At 36.5% G+C, this 9,982-nt stretch overlaps 1 long non-coding RNA gene across 6 annotated transcripts in view; it reads left to right on the top strand.

Annotated features, from left to right (window-relative positions):
* LOC135281132 (uncharacterized) overlaps positions 1–8,543 on the top strand; it is an 86,276-nt gene extending 77,733 nt beyond the window's left edge. For 5 of the 6 annotated variants that reach the window (XR_010347886.1, XR_010347887.1, XR_010347883.1 and 2 more), the window contains one exon: positions 1,825–8,542. This is a non-coding gene — a long non-coding RNA (uncharacterized LOC135281132). Of the gene's footprint in view, positions 1–1,824 lie in introns of all 6 variants that reach the window. The other variant, XR_010347885.1, reaches the window with a different exon arrangement.
* Positions 8,544–9,982: the final 1,439 nt, after the last annotated feature.

Genomic DNA, 9,982 nt, shown 5'->3' with positions numbered 1-9,982 from the left:
CTCTTCTGTGGGATTCCTTGGCCTGGTTGAGGATGCTGCTCCATTGTAGCATTTACCCAATATTCAGCCTTTAGGGTGAATTTCGGCTAATCTGCAACCTTCACAAAGCTTCCAGCTTGTAAACAAATTACTGAATATGTGAGAATATGGCAGATTTGTCACTTTTTCTTCAGTGTGCACTTTAGAAGTGCATCAATAATAATAGTATAATATTGTGGAGGTAGTGAGACAGAAATGGAAGTTCTGTCTTTGAGATTCACTGCCTTTACAAATCTTTCAGGTATTTATAATTTTTCTCAACATCTAATGAGATGAAGTCGTATTTTGTGTGTTAGAAGACAAAACCCTGTGAATGTAAATACTGAGAAATGAGTTGGAGCGTAGGTTGTATTTCCAAGACCTTTGGGCACTGCAAAAGAGCTTTGTAGAAATGGCACACCTTTAAGAGAGCAGCCTCTCTGCTGTTAACTTCCTATTTCCTTATATCTGTACCATGGAGGAAAATGCCTGCGTGCTGTACAGCAATGTTCTGTGGTTGGAACCTTGCTTGAGTGATGATCCTGAATAAACCTTTCTTTAAACGATTTGATCAGGCCATGCCATTACTAACATAAGAGAAAGTCCTGAACCCTGAGGCAGAAGGTTCTGATGAGGATGAAAGGGAGAGTAGTTGGCTCTGATTTTACCTTTCTCTCTTTTCTTACACTAGTAGGACTGCTAGGGAAGTCTTTGACTACATATGCCTTTCTGGTTTGTTGAAGAATTCAGTATAATGTGGTTACCAGTGATTTGTCAGAATGACATTATTTTTGGAAGAAGCAGGACATTTCTTTTAACCTGCCTACATTATTTGCAAGTATTAATTCACTCAAATATTTTAAACCAGAAAATGTGCTCTTTTGAGCTTTGGACCAAAATTTGTCCGCCACTGGAACAAAGAAACAAAAAATTCTTGAAAAGATGTGGAACATTTAGTTATAAAATATATTTTTTTTAAAAAGTAGATATCTAGGAGGAGGAACCTGACATAAAAATGGAAACACTTAAATTTAAGATAATATCAAGACAAAGTATTGAATTGTTTACATTTTTAAATTGGTTTTATTTAACCATTTTACCCTGAAATCACAGCATCACAGAATGAGCATGTGTGTGTTAATAGTTTCAGTGCAGTCAGTAACATTTCACTGATTCACTTTTTTAAAGAAATAATTTGTCTTGCTGCCCTGCTATTAAAATGGAGCATGTCAATGTCCTTCAGCAATACCCGAGTGCTTAAAAATACACTGATTACTTGTTTTAATGCTTACTGAGTTATTTCAGTGGAGTGATCAATTTGGAGTTCAAACAACTACCTTTGGTTCCAACAATTTGCTCAAATATTTAAGCTGCTAGTTTAAATTCTTTGCTAGATCAAGGAACAGTTTCCTCCTGTGCTTCCAAGGCTGCTCTCAACAGATGGAAGGCATTACTGGCCTTTCCGAGAACTTAAATTGCACATGATTTTATTTGTCTCTTTAGAAACATAATGACCCTTTTTTCTTGAGTTATCTCCTTCTCTAACTAAAAAGTTATAGTCTTTTTAATTACTCTGTGTCTGCTGTAATGGGCCTCCCTGGTCTATTTCTGTTTTTCTGGCTCTTTGAGATGATGTAATCCTCTCTGAATGCAGTACATGAGAGAGGAGGAAAGCACAGTCTGCATTGCAATGTTGCCAGAATTAGAGATTCTTGGATGTAAAATGCATTTATACTTGTATTGCAATTCTTTATGTAAAAGTTCACAGATTACTGAATTTCATATTTACATTTCTGTCATTTTCAGAAGAGGCTGTTTTTACAATGTGCTGGTTGCAGAAGGAGTGGCTGTGTTGAATCTGTTGATGAGCTTTACTTTTTGGTGGGTAAGTTACAAAAAGATTATTCCTTTAGTGTTATGTGTAAATATCTGTATGAACATCAGAGCACACTCAGACTTGGAGAAGAGAAGAAACACATGTCACTGAAGCCCAGAAACGTGCTCAAAAAGTCTTCTCATGCCAGTGTGGCCCTGTGTATCTAGAGGAACATCTCACTGCCCTTGAACAGAGCACCCAGCAGGCATTGGCCCAGATAAGTGTTTACAGCTTTCCCTCTGTGAGTGTGAAGTGTCAAGTTTATAATTTGAAAAAAACTAATAAACTAAACGCCCCAGGTCTGCCTGGGTTTTAGGAACATTTTGTTTCGGCCTAAACAAAGTGCAGGCAAAAGTCTATGCAAGCCTGTTCTCCACAGAGTGAGGTGTTAATAAAGGAAAGATGGACCTAAAATGGTCACTTCCAAGCCTGCAGTCCTTCCAGGGATGCAGGGGTCCTGTACAGTGTGTTAAGTTGTGCAGAGTGAAGGACAGATATAAAATTCAGGTGGTTGAACTGCCTTGATAAACTCTGTGTCTGGACACTGAACTGTTGATAGCACTTGCCACAAAACACAAAAGCAACATTTTTGAGGAAAAGTGTTAAAAGCACACCCAGGTTGAAGTTGACAATGTACAGAAGTAATCACTAAGTCCTAAAAAATATTAAATGTCTTTTTCTTCCCCACCATAAAGCCTAATGTCTTGGCACCCAAAGAATGGCTGTAGATCTTACTGCTTGCACTGGGTAAAAGTCTTATGTGAGTTTATAATCTGCAGCTATTCCTCTTAGGGACATTTGTAATACACTGACAAAAGCTGATGATGCTTTCTGAAATGCCTCCTTTGGTGGACTGATAACATTTTTTATTTGTGCTTAAAGATGTGCAAATATATACCCAGACAAGCAAGATGCAAGAAATATGGAAATCCTATTAGCACTTCTTCACACAGTTTTGGTACAGCTCAGGATCAATGCTTGCCTCCTAGAACATGTTAGTCCAATCTACTTTTTAATTGTGATTATTTACAATATTTCTGTTCTTACATATTTTTAAATTATGTTATAGATTTAATACAACAGATGTGACTGGATGCCTTACTAATTTTGTATCAAACAAAAACATTTTTGTGGTTTAAACTTTAGATGTTTAGACATTTGATCTCAGGTTTACTGAAAATTGAAAAAAAAAATCACTAACAGGTTGAGAGAGTTGCAGGTATCTGGCAAATGCAAATCAGTCCTTGTGTTTTTACAGCCTAATGTTGAGATACCCAAAGAAGCTGCTTTTGTTTCTCTCAATAAAAGCTAAATGTTCCCCTGCAAGTTTTTCCCTTCAGTACTTCTGCAAGCTGAAAGAAGTTCCTATATGCTTGTGGATTGTGTTTCAAATTAAAATCCTTGTACTTTTTACCTTTGTCTAGTTATGGTTTGCTTTGTGGTTTTAAGAGTTTTTAAATCCCTGCATTCATTGTACTGAATATTTTTGTTGTTTTGATAGAAAATTGTTCTCTAAGTCTGGAGAAATCTGTTTCTCTCAAAATAATCTATTGCAGTGCTTCAGGATTCTTTGTGGTCATGGTTTCTCCAGAAGTTTAACATATAAATTGATTTTAAATGTTCTTATAGCTGTTATTATGAAACAAAAAATCTGCATATCCCACAAGTACAAAAATGCAAGTGTTTTACTCATGCAGCTCAACTGCATCAGCTGTAGGTCCAAGATTACCTTTTCATGTAAATTTAAGGAGCTGTAGTTGAGCATATGAAGAATTAGTTTAGTTAGCAGGTTTATATCATGAAGCTTAAAATAAACTTTTAGATGAAATTGACTGTTTATTTTACTTTGCTTACTTTGTGTAATGGTGCTAAAATTTATAAAAGGTATCAGTTTGGAATATTTAGGTTAAGAGCATAAATCAAAAGTGTGTGGGTTCTGTTACCTCAGATGATCACTATGTTCTTTATTAAGAAGAGGAGGAAACTATTCCTGTGGCAGAAGCTGTGATTATGTACACTGGCTTTGGTTCAGTACATCACTTAGATTCTGTCTTAATTGTTGGCTGATAAACTTAACATATGCTTCAGATAATGCATGTTTTTCAGTGCTGTTCTGAATCAGGAACTACTTCAATTTACTCAAAACCAATTAAACACTTAGAAGTCGTTAAAATGTTTAGAAGAACGACGTGTTGGAGTAAGAGAGGGCACTAATTTAGGGATATGTGTTTTGGTGCTGTTCCTTTGTGTTGGCAGTGCCTCCCCTCAGATACCTGAGGGTTTGACAACCCAAGTTGTGCAGCACTGTTTCGCACACAGCCATATCTGAATTCAGGTAGGTATCTTTGCCCTGATTTTTTTCCCCCTTGAAGCCTAACCAAGAGCACTTGTTTGACAGAATGGCAGATTTTGTGGTACATTTTCTTCATGTTCCCAGGCATACTAAAGATGCTTTTTCTCAGGTAAGAGTACCAGTAGCATTTTCAGTGATACATGGGTGGCTGCTGCATTTTGGTACATAAAAGTATTAATGTGACACACAAGCCAATGTACCTGCATCCAGATTGGCAGCTTTTGGCTCCAGAAGATACCTGGAAGCACTTGCATGTAAGTACCTGAGAGACAGAGCAACCAGAACTGGTGAGGAAAAGCTGGAAGTTATCATGGGCAGTCATTAAAGAGAATTTTTTTGGCTCATATAATATGTGAATAGTAAAATGAAGATAATAAATGATGTGATTTTTAAAAGCTTTCTTTTCTCTAACAGAAGTTTGTTGCAATTGTGACAGTTCACTTAAATATTTTTACATTAATTAAAAAAATTACAATATGAAATCTTTTTTGTAGACATTTTAGATATGGTGTTATTTTGTCAAGTGTATCCTGATATCCAAGTCATTGTGTTGCTTTTTGGGCAGTATTTCCTGAATCTATTAAGTATGTTGATGATGACTTTAAGGAGGGATTGGTAGACTTAGTTTTTCAGTGGGTATCAGGTACTGGTAGTTTTTTTCCTTTCCCTGGGGTATATTTTGCCCAGAGTACCAGCTGTGCATTTCAGTGAGAACCTATCACCTTTATTATCTGTTGCCTTGTGTGTGTAATGCCATACATGTATACATACATAGGAAATGCAGTACTAGAAATACTGATGTCAAAGCTAGCTTTTTCTGCTCAGTAATAATAATTATGATGAGTTCTTAATACTGGTTGTAGGTGTACAAATATGAATAATTATTTTAAAACAGTACCCTGGAAATGAATCTGAACTAATTATCCATGGCATTATTTTTCCTAAAGAAAAACAAAGTGGATCAAACAGCTCAAAACGATTTTTGCAAAAGCAACTGTTTGTAGGTGGCCTTGAAGGTATCTCTCTATAAAAAAGAGCCACTTTTTACAAACATTCTTACAGAATTCAGACTATACCTGTCCTAGAAATTTCTATTGGAAGTAGTATTACATTGCCATTAAAGGAAGTAGTATTATATTACCATTGAATACCTGCATGTTTTGACAGTAAAACTTTATGATTTTTAGATTGCATATGTCATTTGATATCCATTCCAAAACTTAGATTTAGAGCAGATTTCTATCTCTAGTGCTCATTTATTTAGATTTCATGGCAATGTGGATTTCATTATCTTATATGTTGAAACTGATTGACAAATGCAAAAGAAATATGTTTTTGAAGTAAATGTAAAATACAGAAATATTTTCTCAAAATCTTTCTCTGTGTCAGTCACTGTGTGTTGGGCAGAATTTTCTTTTTAGTTACAGACAGAGAAAATTGTATGTAGGAAAAAGATCACCCTGAAAAATTTAATTTAGAGAAGGTTTATATACATCAAAGTTATACATGCTCCAAACTCCTAAAGGGCCTTTAACTTGGAAGAGCTGGATAAGCCCACAGCGTTCTCTGTAATGTGTAACCACTATAAACAGATAATGGATGGATTTAAGTGAAATTTAGTCAGAGCAGAAAAAATCCCAGAACTCCAGGAGACCACTGCTATGGCACAGAGTCTGTGTCTGCATGAAACTTACGGTGTGGGAGCTGTGTGAAATTCGAGTGGAATGAAGACTGAAAACCACGGAATAAAGTAAATTAAGTATTGCTGCGAGAGTAATTCGCAACCTCAACAAAACATATGCAAATGTATTAAATTACCAGAACTGGAACGACCACAAAGTAAGGATATTCACCCATGTGCAAACCCAAGCAGAAGCAGAAGGGAGATAGCAAAAACTGTTCTGGTTGACTTTAAGTATATGAATGTAATTATTTCAGTTAACAGGCTTGGATCTCATGCCTAAAGTTGACAGTGGCATAAAAACTTGCACATTTGAGACAGGAAATAAAGCAATTTTAATTTCATTTGGGGATATTCATAGGGTGGTTTTCAAAATTCACATAAACGTTTTTCTAAATTTTTTTTTTTTTTAATTTTAGGTCCAAAACCAAGGAAATGTTTGTGGAATAAATGGAATCTCAAAAGCCTTAAGGCTGCCACAGTAATTCATATTAGTAAAGATGCTACTGCTAAAATACAAGCTGGTGCATCTGCCAGTTCTGCAGCAGCCATTTAGTCTTGTAAATATTTTAAACACATAATCCATGTGACCATAGACTTTGGAATTAAATTTATAGTACACTGCAAATTCTTAATTGCCAACACAAATTGTTACTAATATTTTCAGTTTATTTTGCACAAACCCAAAATGTTAAAGCAATTAAAAATTAAATGTGAATTTTGATCAACTCTAAACATATATCCTGCCAATATATTGATAAGTCAATTGGATTAAGCTGTGAACAAAGCATTGAAAGGAGCTGCTGATAATCCATCTTGGTTTGATTTGTCAGTTTTCTTATACTAATGACAGCCACTCTTTTTCTACTCCTTTCTCTGGTACTGGATCCCATTTTCAGTATGTCTTGCATTGTAGCCTCTTTTACCCCCTTGTTTTCACTGTCACGATGGATCAGACCTGGATTTTTATTATTTCAGTCTAGCCTTCTCTTCCTTCTCATGGCCACTACTTTAACCTTTTTTTCTTAACCATCTTGTGTTGATGTTGCTTCTAACTTGCTCCCTTTCTGAATATTATCCAGCATTTTTTTTCCTTCAGGGTAGCCAGTTTCTTCTCTCTTCCCCCTTCTGAAATTATTGTTTTCCTTCAAGCATCTACAGCCACAATTTTATGCAACCCATCTTCTCTTAATCCTTTTTTTAGTCTGCACCAACCATAACCACAACTTTTCTTATCCTTGCCTTTTTCCCCCCATCATTTGTTTTGTTTTCATGGGCTCTTGTGCTTTTTCTGAATTTAGATAATTCCCCTTTCACCAAGGTAGGAAAACCTTACTTTTGTTGTGAAAGAATTCAGAGGAAAATAACGGAGCAAAAACTTCTAAGTTTGCATTCCCAGTTTTCAGTGACACCACTCTGATACCTTTTCTCTACAGCTAGGTTAAATGCCCAGGAAGAGATGGTGGGCTGTCTCTTGTGTGTGTTCTTGTTAAGCAGAGGAGGTTTGGAACGTGCTGTACTCAGAAATCTGAATTAATGAGGTACTGCAGACACGTCAGAGGATGGGAAGAGTTCTGTCATGTGCCATTATTTCCACAAAGCTTTCTCTTGTAATGTGGGTGTGAAAGAGCTGTGTGAGGCTATCTAAGCAAAGTGGAGAGTTCTTCTTGAGACCTAGCTGAGGGATGTAGTGTCTACAAATGAATATGGCTTTATAGAATCTTTGTACAGATTGCCTATGCACAGTTCACTTAATAAAGTGAAATATCTTTTGCTGTCATTGTGTATTGCCTGTTAGCTTTCCTGAATAATTTTCCTTTTTTACTTTAGTGTTTTTTTATAAGTACAATTAATGTGGTTTCTTTAAAATTGAAAGTCTGTGTTACTCTTATCAAGTTACAGTCTTGAAAGGAAATTCTTGTTTACAGAATCCTTTTTTTGTGTGTTGCTCAGTTTGCTGTACAGTGTTTAGAAACAGAAATGTATCTGTGTTTTTGAACACAGGAACGTTTGGGTACTTTTTTAAACCCAAAAATCTAAACCCAGTGGAAACATTTGCCTGATTTTTATAAAATCTAGTGGTTCCATTCCAGTATAATCATATTTCCTTTTAGAGCTTGATACTTCACTAGTATATAGAAACAAGAATATGAAAACAAGTAGAAAGTGATTATTTGTGAAGCAGGGTCAATAAATCACCTCAGCTGTTTATTAACACGTCTGACCTCAGGGTGCCTGTTATAATGACAATAATTTTGAAGTCACTGTAGCCTTTGTTTTGATGTTTTTTTGCCAAGATGCAATGACTTTTTTTTCCTGTGGCAATAAAATAAAAGGGAGAAGCCTTACTATTTTAGCCCTTCCAGTAGTGATCTATCTTAGGCTTTCAGGGTGCTTGCAGTTTTGTTTAATAATCTTGTTCACTTTCATGGCCAGTGAGTAGTTACTTGTTCGGATCCACTTTTGTGCCTGGTGAAATCAATAGGAATAAGGTGCATAGGCAAGTTAGCTGAATTATTAACCTCTAACAGTCTCATCCCATTTTTCTGCACTGTGCAGTAACGTCACAGTAACTCAAGAAGGAATAAACAGCCTTACCCTGTTTGCTGGGGTGAGCAGAGGCCCTGATGTGCCTGTGGCACAGGGGTGTCCTGGTAGCAGCAGAGGTCACTGTGAGTGTGGGTCCTCTGCTGCCCTGCTGTGATTAGTCAGGTAATTTCATAAGTCAGATAATTTGTGTATGTTCGATGTTTTAGCAGTGCATACCAGACTCAAACTTGTTTGTCTTTTTTATCAAATAGGACACTGAAAGTGTCTTGCTGAAAGTTGTATAAGAAATCTGTAGCAGAGCAAGGTTTCAAAGCCCAGTAGATGAACCCTGAAAACTCAGCAGTCACTAACTGAGGACTGAATTCTTGTCCATCAAAACTGGTGCTGTCCAAGGTAATAGTGAACTGTGTTTATGTTTGGACAGCCAGTTGTAATTCCAAAGGGAATTGGTCCTGAATTCTGATTAAAATTATGTGATATAGCATTATAAAGAACATTTCTAGGGGTAGGAAAGATATTACTAGATTAGCTGAAAGAAAAGGGAGCTGAATCTTCTGTTGTACTCAGTGCTGGTAACACCAGAGCTGGAGTACTGTGGTCAGTTCTGGGCTCTGAGTACAGAGACATGGACAGAAGAGAGCCCAGGGAGTGGCACGAGGGGACTGGGGCTGGTGCATCCCTCCCATGAGGAGGGGTGGGGAGCTGGGACTGTTTAGCCTGGGGATGGAAGGCTTAGGGGGAAACTTAGCAGTGTGTATAAATTCCTGAAGGGAGGGGTGCAAAGAGACCTGAGCCAGGCTAACTTCTGTGACACTAACCCTTATGTGACAAATTTATGCATCTTCATTCTAATTCCTCTTCTTTTCTGGCTAGCACTGAAGTAAAATAATTATTTTAATGAGAAAGTAATTTCATCTAAAGTGAGTAATTTTGTTTTTCCTTCTGTATTGGGTCAATCTTTTCAAGTGCCAGGTCCCTAAATAAAAGTGTTTCCCTAATGAAACAACCCATCTTGTTGAGCTAGGATTGGCCTTCCAGGCAGAATGGAAGAAATTCTCCCTTTTTAGGCCTGGAATGTAAGCAGTTATGGAATTTCAGTGTCTGGAATGCATAAGATTTACAAGCTAGCTTTCCTCAGACAGGTATTGTGAAGTTATTTACAGAGACTTAACACTTGGTAGTTTTAATACTATATTAAGCCCCCAACCCCCAAATATTTAAACTTAAATTTTGCTGTTTTATGAATTTCAGTGTTAAAAAGCGTTTTGAGAAATTTTCCTGGGGCAATATTTATAAAGTTCGTATAAATGTCATGTTAAAAACCTTGTGCAACTGTTTGAATATTTTTCCCATCTAGTTTCTGCTTTGAGTACAGTCCTAATCTTCAAAATTATCAGCATAGAGAATTTGGCATCTTTTTCTGCTAGTAAATTCCCCTTCCCCACTGTGTTAAGTAAATGTGTGATTTAAATAACTGTAACCATTTAAAACTCATCCAGTGATG

This window comes from Passer domesticus, chromosome 14 (assembly GCF_036417665.1).
Source record: "Passer domesticus isolate bPasDom1 chromosome 14, bPasDom1.hap1, whole genome shotgun sequence".
In the NCBI taxonomy this organism is placed as follows: Eukaryota; Metazoa; Chordata; class Aves; order Passeriformes; family Passeridae; genus Passer; species Passer domesticus.
Note: the sequence above shows the minus strand (reverse complement) of the source record. Positions and strands in the feature narration are given on the sequence as shown.